Genomic DNA, 18,861 nt, shown 5'->3' with positions numbered 1-18,861 from the left:
TGACTAAAAAAGGAGTTTTATTATAGTCTTAGCAATTTGCCCAGAGGGCCATCTCTGGGGCTGGGAACCTGTAATCTCGGTTCTAGATCTCTGAAGAACTCCAGTCAGGAAGGCACAGCGGTTCACTCCCACGCACAACTGCAGGGCATCTGCTTTCCTTGCAGCCCATCTGTCTCCCAAGAGTTCAGGACCAACTTCCCACCAGATGCTAAAAAAGCTCTCTTCCAATAAGAATCGGGCCTGAGGTAGCATCCTCGCACACCGAGCTCCAGGAACATTTTGGAAGAAGATAGTGCCCAGGAGGGTTCTTTCACCTAATTCCAAGGTCTGATATTCCGTTTGGGGAGGACTGCAAAAGCTGAGGAAGAAACCAGACATCACCCATTTAGAGCAGGCGCAGAGCCCACCCCCGTTTTTGAAGAATAACGAGACCCGGATGAAGTTACCTGTCCGACGTCACGCAGCTGGGAGCAGAGCCAGGGTCCAAATGCAGCTTCTGTCTCCCCCCATTCTGGGAGTCATCAACCTCTTCCCCAGCCCCGAAAGACAAACAGACTAAGGCTTACTTAGCGTCCTCCGTCCGGGAGGTCCTGAGCACAGTAGGGACTTTTCCTGCGCGCAGTAGGGACTTTTCCTGCGCGCAGTAGGGACTTTTCCTGCGCGCAGTAGGGACTTTTCCTGCGCGCAGTAGGGACTTTTCCTGCGCGCAGTAGGGACTTTTCCTGCGCGCAGTGGGAGGCGTCATCGAGAAGCTCTAAGGGAAACGCCCACCTCCAGGCAGCGGGATAAGCCCCTCCCCCTCTCTCAAGCGAGGCAGTCGGGCCCAGCAACATTCAATGCTCTTTCTCCATCTTAAAAAAAAATGGTTTTTAAATAAACTTTTTACAAAGTTCTGTGGAGAGGCTATCACAAAGTAAAAAGGGGGGCGCGTGAGGTTACAGGTGAGGCTGGAATAGAAACGCGGGGCTGTAACAGGGGGCTGCTGCGCAGGGGCCGGGCTCAACTCCCTCCTCAGACACCTAACGCCCCGTGCATCAGTTTCCTCATCTATAAAATGAGCATGATAACACTTGGAGGCCGCCCCGGCCTCGACCACGCCCGTGGAGGCGCCACCAAAGCTTTTTGATGAATTGCCTCCAAATCCAGTCTTCTTCCCCCTGCACCGGGCGCCTCGCAGAAGCCACACCCACGGGGGGGGGGCGCCTCGGAGCCGACTGGGCGGTTACGGAAACAACAGCGCCGGGGGAGTGGTGCCGGCGCGCGTGACGTCACGGCGCAGCTGGCGGCGGTTAAAGAGAACGCGCGACCGAGGAATCACGAGGACGTTACCGAGTCTGTTAGTGGGGGAGCGCGGCGAGAAGGGGCCAATCAGAGAAGCCAGCGGGGCGGATGGGCGGGACCTGCTTCGCCTTCATCGGCCCAACGGACGACGCCGGACCTCGTGATACCTCAAGGCGGGGCAGAAGGGAGAGGAGCCAACTATAGCACACAGACTATAGGAAGGATTTCAAAGGGAAAGCCAATCACAAGCGCTTACTCCGAGGTAGGCGTGGCCAACGACCCAGGAGCCACTTAACGGACCTCGCGCGAGCCGTCAGAAAGTCGGGCGGAGGCGGGAGCCCGGCAAGGAGAAGCCAATGGGGTAGCCCCCGCTGCGAGCTAGGGGGCGTGGCCTCGGCGCTGGGCGGAAGTCCTGCCTCCAGGCTCCCGCGGCGGCGGAAACAGAGGAGATGCAGCTGAGGCCGGCGGAGGGTCTCTGGCCGCGAGGGCGGCGGTGGCTGCTGCTCCTCGCCTTCGGGATGGGCGGACTCGTACCGGGGCTGGCGCAGGCCCCGAGCCCCGGCGGGACGCCTCCGGAGCGGACCCGGCCTTACGCCGTGCTGCGCGGGCAGAACCTAGGTGAGAGGCGGGGCGGGGCCTCCGGGCGGGGCGGGGCCTCCGGGCGGGGCGGGGCCGCGGCTACATCCCGGGCCGCACTGGCGCTTGTCGGAGCTTGAGGCGTATCAGGCTTTTATTCTCCCGGTTCGCCAGGTGGGGAAACTGAGGCAGGCGCGAGCAGCCCGGGGTCCCCCACATGGGAGAGATCGGGGGTCGTTTCCCGCAGCGCCCGTGTTCCAGCCCCGCCGAGCTCGGTGCCTCCTGGAAAAGGGGCGGTGAGCGCTTGGCTTCAGGAGCCTCGCCCGCTGGCACAGGTCCGGGTTTTGTCCTCCCGGCTCTCGGGAGGAGGCGGCCGGCCGGGCGCCGGACCCGGGCGTGATCCTGCCCCGCCGCCCGATCGGAGCCTTCGGCTGGCGTCCGGGCGCTGTCAGAACGGGGGCGCTTGCAAGTCCCAATAACCGCGGGCGGGAAGGGTGGGGGCTGGGCTGCCCCGGCGCTGTACGGCGGGCGGCGGCCTAATCCCGCGGGTTGGGGGAGGCGCCGCCTCATCGGGAGTTCTGACCGGTGAAAGGCCGTCCCCAGCCCTGCGTCTTTACCAAAGCAACGATGCATTAAGTGTCGGGACTTGCGAGTGTGTCGTGACTATTGTTCGCTTTTTTAAAATCCAAATGAACTGGAGCAAACATTAACTGTATGACCCTCCTTTCCCCGGAGACCTTACGCTGGGCTGTCTCAGAAAAAGGGTTAAGTCTGGGAGTGACAGCCCTGTGGCAGCAGGCTTGTTGGCAGGCTTCTGGGTTAGGAGGTTTGAAAGCCCTCTGAGGGTTTGCTGAAGGTACTAGTGTCTTTAGAGAAAAAAGACAAAACGCTAGTGCCTAGAAGCCAGTGCTTTTGGCTCAGAGGTCGGGTAACAGATTTGCTTTCTCATCTAAGCATTTGAGAGATTTTGGTTGTGAAATGAGCTCTAAGAGTAAGTGGCGCTTATGATAGGACAATTTTAGTTAGTCTTTGCAGGGAAGTCAAGTTGATTGAGTTCAGTAAATCATAAAGCCCTGAATATGGCTGTTATGAGAAAAGTCTGATCCATAGCGTAAAGTGCTATTCAGATGAGCTATTAGTGCTTTTTTTTTTTTTTTTTGCCAAATTCACATCTTTTAAGAAAAACCTATTAGGGGTTTTTTAACATTTTTGCTTTTATAGATTATGCTCACACTTCCCCTCCCCACCTTTGGTACTGTCTGGTGAAATATTTAAACTTCTCAGAACCATGTTTTTAAATGATTGAAGAAAATGTTAAATTTCCTTTAAAGGTTAGTGGGGGGGGGGGGGGGGTTTCCATCTAAGTTCACAGATCCCTGGAAATCTATCCATGAACCAGTTAAGAACCCTCTGGTTTATGTTAAAAACTCCTAGGATGTCTAAAGAATTTGTGTCTCATTCAAAGGAGATCTCGTGTTTTGATTTTTGCAGTGCTTATGGGAAGCATCTTCAGTATCCTGTTGGTCACTATGATACTTATGGCCATTTGCGTCTACAAGCCCCTTCGACGTCGCTAACTGGAGAGCAAGTGAATTCTGCAGACTCTTTTTGGGAACATGAAAAGCTGGTCCATGGGGTGCTACTGGAGCAGCTGGGATCATAATCCAAGTACTTGAAACCCACACATCTTCTGAGGACCAGACAAAAGGACTGTATGGCAAGAGCTTCCACCTATAATCAAATAATTTAGAGAAACCAACTGCTAACAAGTATTTTTTCCTCACACTGTATATAAATAATCAGACACTTAAGAGATTTTTGCTTTTGGTGTGATTAACAGAAGACAGACCTGAATCCTTGATAGGTGTACTTTTTTTAAAAAGCAAGTTTACTTTTGGTAGTATCTGTAAAAGCCCTCTTGAAAGAGATTATTATTAATGTTCTTAGATGTTCATAAGAATTTAAACTTTCTTAGGATTCATGTTCTATCCAGTGAAAATGAAAAATGAGAAGAGCAGATTTCTTTTTAAGCAAAGCTCATGGTTGTCCTAGTAAAACTATGAGTGCAGAGCTTTTTTCAGGGAGCTGGTACGACTGTGCGTACTTCACTATGCATGAGCTTCTTGGTCCCCAACTTTGCACTTAAAAGCAATTTCATAATATGTCTAGAAAGCACTTGTGTCTAACTAGAAAGGTTAAGTGTGTTTTTGTAGGTGCTTGTCTTAAAGCATTGAGACACACTTAATAGCTATCTGAAAAGGTCAAGATTTAAAAGTCCCACTAGAAAACAAGTTGTTGAGAGAGGCACTGTGATGATGCTCTGAAATGAAATAAAGCATTTCGCATCTGGAAAGTTTTATCTTAAAATGGCCATCAAGCTTTAAGCTAAATGTAAAATCTAAAGCTAGAGATTCTTTACAAACTGTGCCCAACCAAATCCCACAGAGTTCTTTTAATGAAAGCTGGCGCTCCAGCGGGGACCAGTCCTGGGGTGTGGAAGGGTGAATAAAGGCTTCTCAAGGGCAGCTTTTTGGGTCCACTGTGTATAGTGGATGTGAGTGTTTACACAAACTAAATCTTAACTCATTGTAAATGCTGCTAATTATTTTGCACTGTTGAGAATGAACTGGAAGGTTTTTTGTTTCCTCTTTTTCAAGTAAGACAATTCTTTTAAATACAAAAGTATCATTAGTATTTATTTTAGAAGTGCTAGATTTAGTTGTTTTGATTTGTCAAAATGTTTACTTTCTGTCCTAGTCTAATTATAACACTGGCTTTTTGTAACCAGGATCTGCTGTAATGACGTCTCAATGTGTATGTCCACACATACATTTGTGCATTAAGATTTAGTAATGTGTCACCTGATGTTTTTTGCTTTGTTATCCATAATAGAAGATCCATTTAGTTGGCCAATTTTATGTTTTCAAACAAAATATGAATTAAACTGAAATCCTACTTCTACTTAAGACTTTTATTTCTTTTTTAACTAACCTGTAAAAAAAATCTGTTAAATCAGTTCTTCACAAATCTGCTTTCTGAATATGAATGGGAATAAATGGGAAAAAGCCATGCATGTATTGATGTTGGGGAGGAGAGTCATCTTTCTAAATTAATTGATTTGATATGCCTAGTTCTGCTGTACTTGTAAGTTCAATGTTACTGTGAGAAGTCAATAATGAATGGTCCCTAAGTAGTCCAAGTGAACCACAGATGATTAGCTAAATTTAGTTTGCTTGGGGGCGGAGCCAAGATGGTGGAGAAGGCACACAAGACTTTCTAAGCTCTTCTCTTACCCTCTTTATCAATATTATATCGAGCCTCAAAAATAGTCTTGACTGCTACAATTCATAAAGATTAGAAGTATAACAACTCACCAGCCAAAGAAAATCTGCAGTCTCACCAAAAAAGGTTTGTCCCGGGGCCGGGGGAGGGGGGGGAGATCAGCACAGACAGGGAGAGAAATAAGTTTCCGAGGAGAGCCTCAAACTGGAAGTGAGAGCACAGATCACAGCACAAGCTCGCAGCCCCAACCCGCAGTAAGGGGCTTTTCCTTGGGGTAGTTGCAAACCTACACAGCAGGAGGGCACAGCCCAGATTAGCCTCTAATCTGCGCAGTGGGGGGCTCAGCTTGGGGCCATAGAGCTTTTGCAGGGCCAATTTGCTTTGGGCAGAGACTTCTGGTAGAGCCAGGCTATCTACTGTCAGCTGCTAATACCCACAGCCCCAGAAGGGGCTCTGACCTGGGGTAGTGACACTTTCACCACTTAGTCTCTAGCCCTATTAGAGCAACAACACAGCTCAACTGGGCACTTCAATAGCTCAGCCAGTGCTGAATCCACCTCCGGTTGGGGGAAGGGGAAACTCTCACTCAGAGCACTCCCATACCTCAGAGCCGGAAGCCAGTTTACATCTCTCCCTGTTCTGCAGAAACTGGTTAACCCCAAAAAGGCATACCCTAAAAACTTTAAAAAACAAAAAAAAAAAAAAAAAACAATCAACAACTTCAAAAAAAAACAAGGTCACAAAAACAAAGAACTAAACAAGCAAACAACCCAACCCAAAAAAACCATCACTTGTCCTCTTACAAATACTCTCATAAAAAAAACCATTAAAAATCTCAAAAAATTAGAAAAAAAAAGAAAAAAAAACTTTACAAAAACAACAACACAAAAAAAATTGAAAAAAAAAAACCCCAAATGCAAAACAAAAAGTATAAAATCTCTAAAGAAAATTTGTAAATGGAAAAAAACAAAAACTCCCAAAAAAAGAAAATCCCTTGGTGGAAAAAAAAAAATTCCCTAAAAATTAAGAAAAAAAAAAAAAACTCCAAAAACAAAAAATTCATTTAAAAAACTCAGGAAACAAACAAAAAAAAAAAAAACTAGCAAAAAAACAATGCTTAAAAACCAAAACAAGCAAAAAAACTAGCAATTAGCCCAAAAACAAAAAATAATCCAAAAACAAAAAAAAAAAACAACAAACTTAAAAAAAACCAAATTATCTACTTATAAAACAAATTAAAAAAAAAAATCCCAAAGAAAAAATCCCAAAAATGAAACTTTCAAAAAAATAAAAACCACAAATACTATTTTACAAAATCATCCAAAAAACACCCAAATAAAAAATCCAAAAAAAAAACAAACATTAAAAAAATTGCCAAAAACACCTTTAAAAAAAACCCCTAAAAAACAAAACCCAAAAACCAACCTTCAAAACATCCAAATTAAAAAAAAACAACAGCAAAAAAAAAAACCCCGCCAAAAATACCCAAGCAAATACCCCAAAAATACAACACCATCCCACATTAAAAACCCAAAAACCCAAATAATTCCCAAAAAAACAAAACACAGCCAAATCAAAAACCCTTACCCAACCTAAGCAAAACTTTCTTCCAAGGAAAAGACATTTAAAAAACAAGCCATTCCATTTTTTTAAAAACACCAAAACAAACAAAAAAAACCTCCAACCACCAAAACTCCAAAAACCCAAAAAAAAATAAAAAAAACTCAAAAAAGCCTTTCTATTGCAAATATACAAAACACCACATATATAAATTTTAAACCAAACAAAAAGCCAAATAAAAAAATACCGAAAACAAAAAAGAAAGAAATAAAAAACCCCACTCCCACAAAGAAAAAAAACACCTCATATCAAAAAAAAAAAACATTATGCAAAATACCCTCTCATCCAAAAGAACTCCAAAAAAAAAATAAGCCCAACATAATTTATTTTAAAAAAAAATTCTCTTTACCTCAAAAAAAAAAAAATAAAAAAAAATTTAAAAAATGCATCTCCAAGCAAAATACAAAAATTTAAAAAACCAAAAAAAAGCAAAAAACAAATAATCCAAAGAATAACAAAACCAAAAAAAAAAATAATAATTAAATAAGAAAAAAAACTCCCATAAAAAAAAAACAAACTAAATTCAAACCCCAAACCCTTATATTTATTTAAAAACAATTTAAAAAGCAAAAAATAAAATAAAAAAAACAAAACACATCTATTAACTTCCAAATCCACAGAATCACCAAATCAAAAAACAAAAAGCAAACCTTAAAAATAAGAAAAAGCCCCATACTTACTTTGCCAACAACTAACCATATAACCAATGGCCATAGCACCCCCTTTCTAAAAGTTAAGAAAGTACAAAAAAGCAAACAACAAAAACATAGGCAAGGAGGCTGCACTCCAAAGTGGCAATCAAAACCACAAAAACAAGCAAAAAAAAAAAATAAAGCAAAACAACCCAAAAAAGTAAAATAAAAATCTTTAAAAAAGTAAACCAAAACAAAAAAACCACCTTCCAATTCATAAAACACAAAAAAGTAACCATATAAAAACAAAAACCCTCAAAATTAAGCCAAAAAGAAAAAACAAAAGCCACCTTTCTTTTCCAAACAAACCACTTCCAACAAAAAAAGGTTAAAGCCCTAAACAAAAAAGGCCAAACTTAAACCAATCATCTTAAAAAAAAAATGAAAATAAGCCATAAGCTTTTCCCACCAAAAAAACCAACAACAATAAAACACCCTTAAAAAGGCAAATACAACCAAAAAAGCCAAAATTGGCCCCACCATAAAACTTACCCAAAAACAAAAACAAAAAAAAAACAAACCAAACTTTTAAACAAAAAACTTAAAAAACCAAGTAAAAACCCCAAAACCAAGCCCAAAACTGAAAAAAAAATAAAAAAAAAAACCAGTTAAACAATTAACAAAAAACAAAAGTTAATTTCTATAAAAAAACCAACAAAGCAAAAAACCTTTAGCCAAATCCCAATTAAAAGAAAGAAAAAAATAAAATAGCCAACCCAAAAAGAAAAACTTTCCACCAGAAAAGTAAAAAACCCCAACAAAATTTTGCCCAACATACCAACAAAAGCAAAAAAGCAAAGACCCTTACCTCCAAAAACCAAACTTCCCAAACACAAAGAAAAAAAAAATGCCAAACAAATCCCTTTCCAAAAAAAAAAAAAAGCAAAACAAATTAACAACCCCTAAAAAAAAACATCTCCAAGGCAAATGCATTTACATAACTAACCAAACTTTAAAAAACAATGCCCCAACCACTAAATGCCCCGAAAAGCAAAAGGAAAAAAAACCAACCCTTTTCCCAAACAAAACAATACCCCAACAAGCCAAAAAGGCAAAAAAAAACCAAACCCTCCCCTAGCAAACCCCAGCCACTAAATACCCGCCAAAATTGCAAAAAAACAAAAACCACTCCCAAGGCCAACACACCTTTCAGCCAAATTTATACCCAAAACCACAAACACAATTCCATAGAAAAACTATCCCAACCACCAATTTGCCAAAACCAAATGCACCACCCCCACCGCCACCAAATTGAGGCCCACTTTTTCCCATTCCCACCCACCTGCCAAAACAAAAACCCAAACCACCCACACTTCCATTGGCCACTCATTATACCAGCAAAAACAAAACACCACCCCAACAAATCCAAAGAAAACAAAATTTACCCCTATCACCATTTATTAGCCCAGCCCATACCACGCCAAAAAAAAAAAAAAACCAAACATGCCAAGCTCCCCACACTTTGGCCAGCCCAGCCAGCCCCCCAAAAACCCCAAGGAAATTACAAAACACAAAATCACTTTGCCAATTTACCAAACAAAACACAATCCCCGCATTTACTTCCTCACTCCATCCCAGCCTCCAAAATCAAAAAAAATCCATTTTAAAACACAGCCATACCAAAATCCCAAAAGAAAAAAAAACACCAAAACAAAATTACAAACCACCCACAAAAAGCCAAATCCAAAGCCAAATTGGAAAAAAATATTAAATCTCTTGGGGGCCACAAAAAAAAAAACAAAACCAAACAACTATTTTTTGGCCCCATCAAACTCCCCAAAACCTTTTTAAGAACCAAAAAAAAAAAACAACAAAATTCATAAAGGAAAAACAAAAATCCAAAAATTTCAAAAGGAAAAAAAAAAAAATCAAAGAATTGGCTTAACCTTACCAAATTAAAATTAAAAAGCAATACCAAACTTTTTAATTGGCTTTAAAAAAGAAATTAATTGTCAGGGTAATTAAATTCAAAACAAAAACAATCAACAAATTAACAACCTAATTTGCAAACCCAAAAAAATCCCAGCCCGGGAAAAAAACACTTTTAATAAAAAACAAAATTGGAAAACAAACCAAAACAGGCATTAATCCCATACCCTTGCCCATAACCAAACCAAAAATCCAAAAAATTTCAAACCTAAGGCAAAAAGAAAAAAAAAAGAAAACAAAAATAGACCTCTCCAAACCTGGGAAGGAAAATCTTTTGCCAAAACAAAAAATATTTGTCACAAAAAAAAAATTTCCAATTATACCAAACAAAAAATTTTTGGCCTAAACAAAAACAATCAAACAAAATTAAAAAACAAAAACTTAAAAATATTTTTACAATAAAAAATTTCCAAATAAAAACCTCATTTAAAAAAAAAATTAACTCTAATTTAATAAAAAATCAACCATTCTCCAATTGAAAAAAGGTCCAAAGGGAAAACAAAACAATTCAAATGAAAAGGGAAAACATTTCTAATCATATGAAAAAATTAATCCATTTAAATCAGAAAAGCCAATTTAAAACAACTCTAAAAAACCACCACACACCTGTCAAATTGGCCAAAACCAGGAAAAAAAAAAATTGTTGGAAATGGGAAAAAACAAACATTAATCATTGGGGAAATTGGAACAAATCCAACCCTTTTGGAGGAAAGTTTGGAACTTCTCAAAAGTTATCAAACTGTACATACCCTTTGATCCAACAGTGTTACTACCGGGATTATATCCCAAAGAGATTATAAAAAAGAGGGGGAAAGGGACCTGTATGTGCCACGAATGTTTGTGGCAGCCCTTTTTGTAGTGGCTAAAAACTGGAAACTGAATGGATATCCATCAGTTGCAGAATAATTGAATAAATTTGGTATAGAAAATTTATGGAATATTACTGTTCTTAAAATGACCAACAGGATAATTTCAGAAAGGCCTGGGAGAACATGAACTGATGCTGGAGTAAACAAGCAGGACCAAGAGATCAATTATTCAACAACAATACTTATGATGACCAATTCTGATGGACCTGGCCCATCCTCAACCAATGAGATCAACCAAATCATTTCAATGGAGCAGTAATGAACTGAACCAACTCCCAATTGAAAAGAACTCTGGGAGATGACTAAAAAATTACATTAAATTCCCAATCCCCATATTTTTGCCCACCTGCATTTTGATTTCCTTCCCACAGGCCCTAATTGGACAATATTTCAAAGGGATTCTTTTGTACAGCAAAATAACGGTTTAGTCCACTTATACTTATTGGTTAACTAATTTATATTTAAATATTTAACATCTATTAATTCATCCTCCATCTTGGGGGAACGGGGTGGGGGAAAGGGAAAAATTGGAACAAGAAGTTTGGCAATTGTCAATGCTGTAAAGTTACCCATACATATAACCTGTAAATAAAAGGCTATTAAATAAAAAAATAAAATAAAATAAATTTAGTTCGCCTTTGAGACACAGATTAATCCATATAATTCTCCTTATTCTACTTTTTTCTCCAATTTGTTGCCAGCTGGGTCCCAGAGCTTTAGTTGGAAGGCTAGAACAAGTCAAACATTTAACTTTAAAAACAAACCTAAAAGATAGCCAATGGTGAATGTATGCAGTGCCCATTTAAAAAGAGGTTCCCAGTGAGAGAGGTTCAACACTAAAACCTTAATAAAGCCAGAACCTGCAGGTAAACATTTTTCTACATTTAATTTTGGAGGAGGAAAAAAAGCCTTTATTTTTCTGGCCATGGGGATAAGGTGGCCCTGCTGTCTGTGCTGCTTCAGAGCTTCATGTTCAGGGTCTAAAGGAAAAAATAACATTGTACTGATGCTATAAAGACATACCATAGAGCAAAGATGTGAAAACATTGACAAAGGGGAAGCTTTTTTTCCTAGCCATGGAAGTTCAAAACATGGACCTTTTGTGACAGACAGGGACAAAAGAGTGGCCAGAGGGCTGGAACAGTGTAGAGTAGAAGGAAGGGGGGCTTGCAGGACAGAAAATATTGGTTGTCCTACTCGACCTTAAATCACTGAGCTCCCATGCCTTGTTAATAAAATTAAGCCAGATGGTCCTCCTGTCTCCAAATCTCAGCGTGCCAAGATGAGTGAACTGAAACCATTTTCTTGAAGTGTAAAATTGTGTATGTTTTGTCAGTTTTGAGGGAGGCACTAAAGTCAAAGGGTGCCATGCTGTTACCCTCTGACCCCCCCCCCTTGTGCTGAGGAGACATAGACTGTTTTATCCCTTCTTTGCCAGTAGTAACCAACAAGCATTCCAGATAGAATGGGGACCACAAAGCTCTCAGAAATTCACTCTTCAGTGCCACATTTTCTTCACAATAATGAACCTTGGAAATTAAGATTTTTTTTTTCAAAATTAGAGATTCTTGGAATCAGTCTCAGATGACTCCCCCCCTGCACAAACTTTTAGCCTTACTATCATTTATGGAACTTAAGTGGGGGAAAAAAGAGTTTCGAAATAGGCACATCCACCATAAAAGCTGAAAGTGATGTCAGAAAATGATTAGGTCATAGGACTTAGAGATGGAAGAGCCCTTAGTAACCCATATGTTTCACATAGGAAATCTAACAAATCTTATTGAATTGAATGGAACCCTCTACTTTACAAAGGGGTAGACTGGGGTTCATAGAAACTAAGCATTTCACCTCTGGTCACATAGCTACTAAGGGTGAGACCCAGACCTGGACATCAGCCTGACTTTCTTCTTGAAAATCATCAATCAAAATTTCCCAGTAGAAAGAAAGGACTTACTTGTCTGGCATATGGTAGGCACTTGAATACTTGCTGAATGATTCCAGCAATGGTTCTTGAATTAAAATTAGGAAATGGTTAGCCAAACTAAAGAAATCAGAATTATCTGAATACAATGGAATATGGCTGAGCCATAAGATAGGTGGATGAAGCACTGGGTACCCAAGTCGGGAAGACTCAAGTTCAAATCTGGCCTCAGACTTCAATAACTGTATGATCCTGGGCAAGTCACTTTGTCCTGTTTGCCTCAGTTTCCTCATCTGTAAAATGAGCTGAAGAAGGAAATGGCAAATTACTCCAGTATCTCTGCCAAGAAAACCTCAAGTGAGGTCATGGAGAGCCAGGTACAGGTGATAACAGCTGAACAATTACAATGGGAAGACTTTCATGTAAGCAAACAGAACCAGCTGAATAATATACACGATGACTACAATGTAAAGAAAAAAACAAATTGATTTACATAAAACTGTACACTCCCGGCAGGTTCCCAGCAACGAGATATGAAAATATGCTTTTTCTTAGAAGCAAGGGACCAAAAGTATGGAACTTTGAAGACAATGCCAGATTTAGGGGACATGTTACCTTGTTTAGATTCATGGAACTTTTCTTTTTTTTATTCTTCATTACAAGGAATGACTTTCCAGGTAGGGGGCGGAAGGACTTCTTCAAAAATGTAAATGGCATAAAAACAAAAAGCATCAATGATTTCTTAAAAAAAAAAAAAAAAAAAGCTAGTGGACCAATCCGATACTTTTGCTGAATGCCCTTCTGCTGTACATGACAAATTATGTGTGCAGCCTAGTACTAGAACTGAATAGATTTAAAACAAACTAATTTATGAGAATAAATTGAAACCGACTTCTCTTGTGGATATGTATATTTAACATTTTACACTAAGATGTCAGTTATCTTTCTATGGAAACTTAGGCAACCACTTTGGGAATTAAGAGGATGCTATTATAAAACCCTTTGGAAAATGCAAGATGCTCAAGTGCCAAAAAAAAAAAAAAAAAAAAAAAAAATCCTAAGGATACACTAGTTTTCCTATATTTCTAGGAAGACAATCAGCAAATTCCAACACAAATTTCATGGCTTCCAGGATCGACTTCACTGGGTTGTTTAAAAAGTGAACACTATTAATTTATTTTGACAGGCTATTATATTATTAATTTAAAATATTCTTGACGTCTCACTCTAATCATCCCTCAAAATGATGTGGCACTTTCCCCACACTCTCCATGTTTGAACATAAACTCAACACCAGACCGTCATCCACGGTCCAGCCCCAGCAGCAAAGGACTGGCGACCCCAGGACAAAGGTTTTCAGTCACAGTAATTCATTACGACATGAAATTACGGGTGAGATGATGAAAACTCCCCATCTTGGGTTCACAATCCTGCTCACTCTCTCTGGAAGCATAGCATACTTTTACAGGGAAAGCAAGAACAAGGTGCCATCAATATCAGAGGATCGGAGCTCCTGGACCACTGCTGGAGTACCATAATGAAGAAAGCATTTTCCTCATAAAAATCCTATTTATTCTTGAGAAAACTAACTCATTGGAAGAGCAAAGCAGCTAATAATATCAGGAGTTAAAGGAGTTAAAGCTTGGTCTCTGATTTCATCCAACCCTTATGGAAACTGTGTGTCCAAAGAGACATCATCTTGCCTAATTAACATCATAAAAAGTCGGCTAGCCAAAACTAACCAGCTTCTCCGAGTCCAAATTCACTGCACACTAGGCTGTTGCACTGGTTTGTTACACTGTTAAGTGGTAAGAGAACAAGTCCCAGGGACCTCTCTGCCACACCAAAGGAAATATTTAAAGTGGTACCGTGTTTAGTGCTTTATTTGTGCCTCCTAACCACTACTGTCCTTATTTTTCAGTTGAAGAAACTGAGGCAGAGGTTAAGTGACTTGCCTCGGATCATACACGTAATTGTCTGAATCAGGACTTCATAATTCCAGGCCCAGCATACTTTCCACTGAACCATGAGCTGTCTCAGTACAACTTCTAAACTTTTAAAACATATTCTCAAAGAAAATGCAATACTACTATCCTCTGACAAGAACCCCCACAAAGATTGACTTTGCCAAAGGTTAAAAGCTGCTTCTAGTGGGGGATTCCCATTATTCATTTTTAAAAATTGGCTATGAAAATGCCAGCTTTCAAACAACAGTAGTCTTATTCATGCTGTTGTAGTTATACTGTACACACTAAGATTAATTTCTCTTATTGATTCATTTTCTATAGCACTCCTGGGAATTTAAGGCATGAAATATTTTTAAAGTGATAAAATGAGACGCTGAGTTTGTAAATGAAAATTTTCTTCCTAGGCAAACTTCTTCAGGTCCAGGAAACAAAAGATACAGATTTTTGTTTTTCTAGCAAAATAAACATATATTTAAATAATAAATAAATGTAGCAGAATGATGCTGTTAAACGAAGCTAATTGTTTGAAAGTATTTACTTAATGTCAAAGTTGGAGAATAAGTTATTTATTTGCAGGTTTAGAACAGTTTCAACAAAGGTACTGACTAGTTGACAATACTGAAGCATCATTATTTGAGAAGATTTTCTAGGACAGTTTAAGATTAATGAGTTCTTTCCCTTTTGAATCTGATTAAACTCTTACCCAAATGCTCTTGGAAATCAAGACTGTTTCCACTCCATCCACCTCATAGAGAGGAAGTGTGATTGAACAGGTCAGGATGGTAACCATAGAAAGCCAAGGACTGGTTTTGGAGTCAAAAAGTTTTGGGTATAACTCTTTACTTTTAATGTTGTCTACCCACCTGACCATCACATTTTCCTTAACTTCCACTTCCTCTAGCCTAAAAGTCCCTTTCAGGTCTGGTTCTATGATCCTGCACTCATCACTCCATTTCTGTGTGTGTGTGTCCTGCTTCCTCACATGCAAAATGGAAGACACTGGATTAGACGGTTTCTAAAGGCTCTTTCCGGGCAATAGAATCCAACCACTGCTGCTCCAGCTTCCGAATTCTACATCTTCATCCTGACAGCTCATTTTCTACTTCAGGAGACAGAATGAACATTCATTCCATAGTATTTTCATAGGTCTGAGGAAATCCTTTTCAAAGCAAGCTTTCCCTTCCCAAGTACAATGAACTTTTCGGTCTTCTCACGGTCTGATGTTGTTGATGTGTGGAATAACCTACTCACTTTGTAATAAATAGTCAGATGTTCAAATTTTAAAAGGCATTGCCAACGGACTTATGACTATAGATTTTCTGGAAATCATTTGATACTATATATCATTTTTGTTCCCCCCTCTAAAAGCAGAATAAGATATCTACAGGATCATTTATTTCTAGAAAAAAAGGTAGCCTCATCACCTATCAAGAGGAAAGGTTTTTTGAGGAAGAGTTTCTAGATGTTGATAGGTCTGTGGATTGGTCTAACCACTCTAGAAACCTGGAACCATTCCCCCAAAGTCACTAAAATGAACTTAACCTTTGACCTAGTAATTCCACTATTAAGGAGATTCCTCTACAGCGGGAAAGGACCCATATATGCAAAAAAATTCAGAATGACACTTTTTGTTCAGTAAAAAAAAAAAACTGGAAATAAAGGGAAACCCATAATATGGAGACTGGTTTTAATTATGATTAAGTAAATAGAAAAGAATTACAATATGATGAATATTAAGTATTCAAAATAGCTGGGGAAAGATTGTAAGATATTGGGAATATAGCAGAATCAGGAAAATAATTTATAATAATGACATTAGAAACAAATGGTTTTACATAGAGAAAACCACTAAAGAAGCTTCGTTGCTACAATCTAGAGAGCCAGTGTCCATCTGACTGAAAACTCTATTCGTGGTATTGGAGTTGGGCGATTTCAGCTGTGCCCAGTTCTATCTGAGCCCATTTGGGGCATTTCTTGGCAATAGATAGTGGAGTGGTTTTTCCATTTCCTCCTCTAGCTCACTTTACAGATGAGGAAACTAAGGCAAACAGAGCTAACTGGCTTGCCCAGGGCACCCTAAGTGTCTGAGGAAGGACTTGAGCTCAGGAAGATGACTCCAGGCCTGACATCTATCCTTTGTGGTACCATTTGGTTGCCCTGGTGTGGTGCCTCCCCCTATTAAGAATGAGAGCTCCTCACTATGGACTAGGCCCAAAGGGCCCCCAAACTGTGCATCCCCTTTGATCCAGCAGAGTCCCTGCTGGGCTCATATCCCAAAGAGAGCATGAAGGAGGGAAAGGGACCCACACGTTCAGAAATGTTTGTGGCAGCCCTTTTATAGTGGCTAGAAACTGGAAACTGAGTGGATGCTCATTGTGTCATGGAATAATATTGTTCTGTAAGAAACAATCAGCAGAATGATTTCAGAGAGGCCTGGAGAGACTTAAAGGAACTGATGCAGAGTGAAGTGAGCAGAACCCAGAGATTATGGTAGATTATGGGACATGGCAACAAGATTACACTATGATCAGTTCTGATGGGCGTGGCTTTCTTCAGGTGATTCAGGCTAGTTCCAATGGATTTATGCTAGAGCCCTCTGCACCCAGAGAGGCGCCTGGGAGGGGGCAGAGTATGATCAAAGCACAGCATCTTCACCTTTTTTGATTTGTTTGTTTTTTTTCTTTCACCTTTTGATTTGATATCTCTTATGCAACATGATGAATATGGAAATATGTATAAAAGCACTGCATGTTTAACATATATTGAATTACTTGTTATCTTCGGGAGGGGATGGGGGAAAGGAGAGAGAAAAATTTGGAACACAAAATTTTGCAAAGGTGAATGATGAAAAGTATCTTTGCATGTATTTGGAAAAATAAAAGGCAATAAATTTGTTGGGGGGAGGGGGAAAAAGAATGGGAAGCCCTTTAATTTGTAACACCATGTTGCTTTTGCATGGTCAGCAGTCACATGAACATAAGGGCAGGTTCTATGCACATAGTATCTTCATTCATTCTCCATACATTCATATGTACACTCAAAAAACTATTCAATGCTAATAATTTTCAGACTAGAATTCTGATTAATGTAGTAAGGAAAGACTGCTGCTGATTAATGTTCATCCCACCTCTTGGTAGAGGGTGAGAAACTAGAGATGCAGGAGACAGACTCTCCTCTCCAACACGAAGACTTCATCGCCATTTTCTTTCACTATACTTGTTACAAGAAGGGTCGTGAGGGGGAGGGGGCCAGTGACAGAAAATGTACCCCTTGCCCCGGGGACATCAATAAGCATTTTTAGAGAAGAACAAAATTCAGAAGGGGACACAAACAAGGCAATTTTCTTATGTGTTAAATTTAATGTAGTTTCTCAAATGAGTTGTACATAAGCCATCAACAGTTTCACATACAACCCCCTTGAGTTCTTTGTACGTTAAGATGTTTGTGGTTGATAATGCTTAAGTTCGTAAAGAAAGAGAAAACTGAAACGTAAAAAATAAAAAAACAGAAAGATTGATGGCTCAAATGTTATAACAGTTTGTCCACAAAACAGGGAAAGAACCGAAGGAAGGTCTCCTGCATTGGTTAGTTGTTATATGGCAGAGATTCTTTTGTGTTATGGATGCCAGTGGCAGCCTGATGCAACCTGTGGACCCCTTCTCACTCAAAATCATGTTTTAAAATGCACAAAATACAGATTGCCAAGGAAACCAAGTCTGCTGAAATATAATTACCAAAATATTTTTTTAAAAAAATGACAAGTTGATCCCAGCTCTAGAAAAAGACTAGTTAATCGATTCTGTTTTGCGAGAACAGACAGAAAATTCATGCTCATGAAGGATAGCATGGAGCCAATATAATTCAAGAAATGCTTCAACCCTGCTTCTCCTTTCCTTATTCCTTATTCTTTTCCCCAACCTAGAAAACAAATGGAAACCCAGCAGTAACTTGCCCCTCTCCCAGCAGCCGCCTTGCTAGAGAACGGTGCGCCTGTTTCTGGCCCTTCAGAAATGGCAGGATGCAACCCTGGCTTTGTGTAGAAACATCATCAAGGCGGTAACCCCGCACCATGCAGTCTCTCCAATGACTTGCTGTGACACAGAAATGGCTACCACTGTGCCAACTCAACTCCAGCAGACCTCATGCTTGTCACTGAAAGGCTTACATTACAGGCTCGAGGAGGCCGAAGCCACAGAGTGGTCAACTCTTTGTCCACTACAGCTGGGAGGAAAGAAAGGAAGGAGGGAAAAGAAAAAAGGGGCGAAGGAAGGAAGAAAAGGAAGAACTCCTCACACACGGAATCAGAGAACCTTCAAGGACTGAAATAAGTTACATTACCCCATTGCAACTCCCTTTGCATTTCCTTTACTCAACATGGTACGAGTCCAAAAAAAAAAAAAAAAGAAAAAAAAAATCCTCGGGAATCTGGCTGAAAAGCCGAGAAGAGCCTCTCATTGCACTGCACACATGCATTAACCACTCTCTGACAACACAAGTGATCCAAGGTTGGACCTTGGGCCGCCCGGCACTGGAATGACCGACGGGGAGTCAGGAAATCCTTCCTTGGCCACCAGTGGCAAGTCCAAGGAGGACTCGCTTCAGTGAATCAAAATCATCATTTGCCAACAACTCCCAAGGAGCTTCTCCATTACACTGAAAAGTTATGTTTACGGAATGCTAATAAGCTGCATAGTTTGAGAAAAACGCAACGCAGACTCTCTGGA

General features: G+C 40.2%; 1 long non-coding RNA gene across 1 annotated transcript; it reads right to left on the bottom strand.

Annotated features, from left to right (window-relative positions):
- Positions 1-1,550, bottom strand: LOC116420848. The gene is made up of 2 exons (XR_004231307.1): positions 447-1,550; positions 1-358 (listed from the first exon to the last, which is right to left on the bottom strand). It is a non-coding gene; the product is annotated as an uncharacterized LOC116420848 (long non-coding RNA).
- Between the last annotated feature and the right edge of the window lie 17,311 nt (positions 1,551-18,861).

Source organism: Sarcophilus harrisii, chromosome 1 (assembly GCF_902635505.1).
Source record: "Sarcophilus harrisii chromosome 1, mSarHar1.11, whole genome shotgun sequence".
Taxonomy (NCBI): domain Eukaryota; kingdom Metazoa; phylum Chordata; class Mammalia; order Dasyuromorphia; family Dasyuridae; genus Sarcophilus; species Sarcophilus harrisii.
The sequence above is the reverse complement of the archived record's forward strand: the minus strand, read 5'-3'. Positions and strand labels throughout refer to the sequence as shown.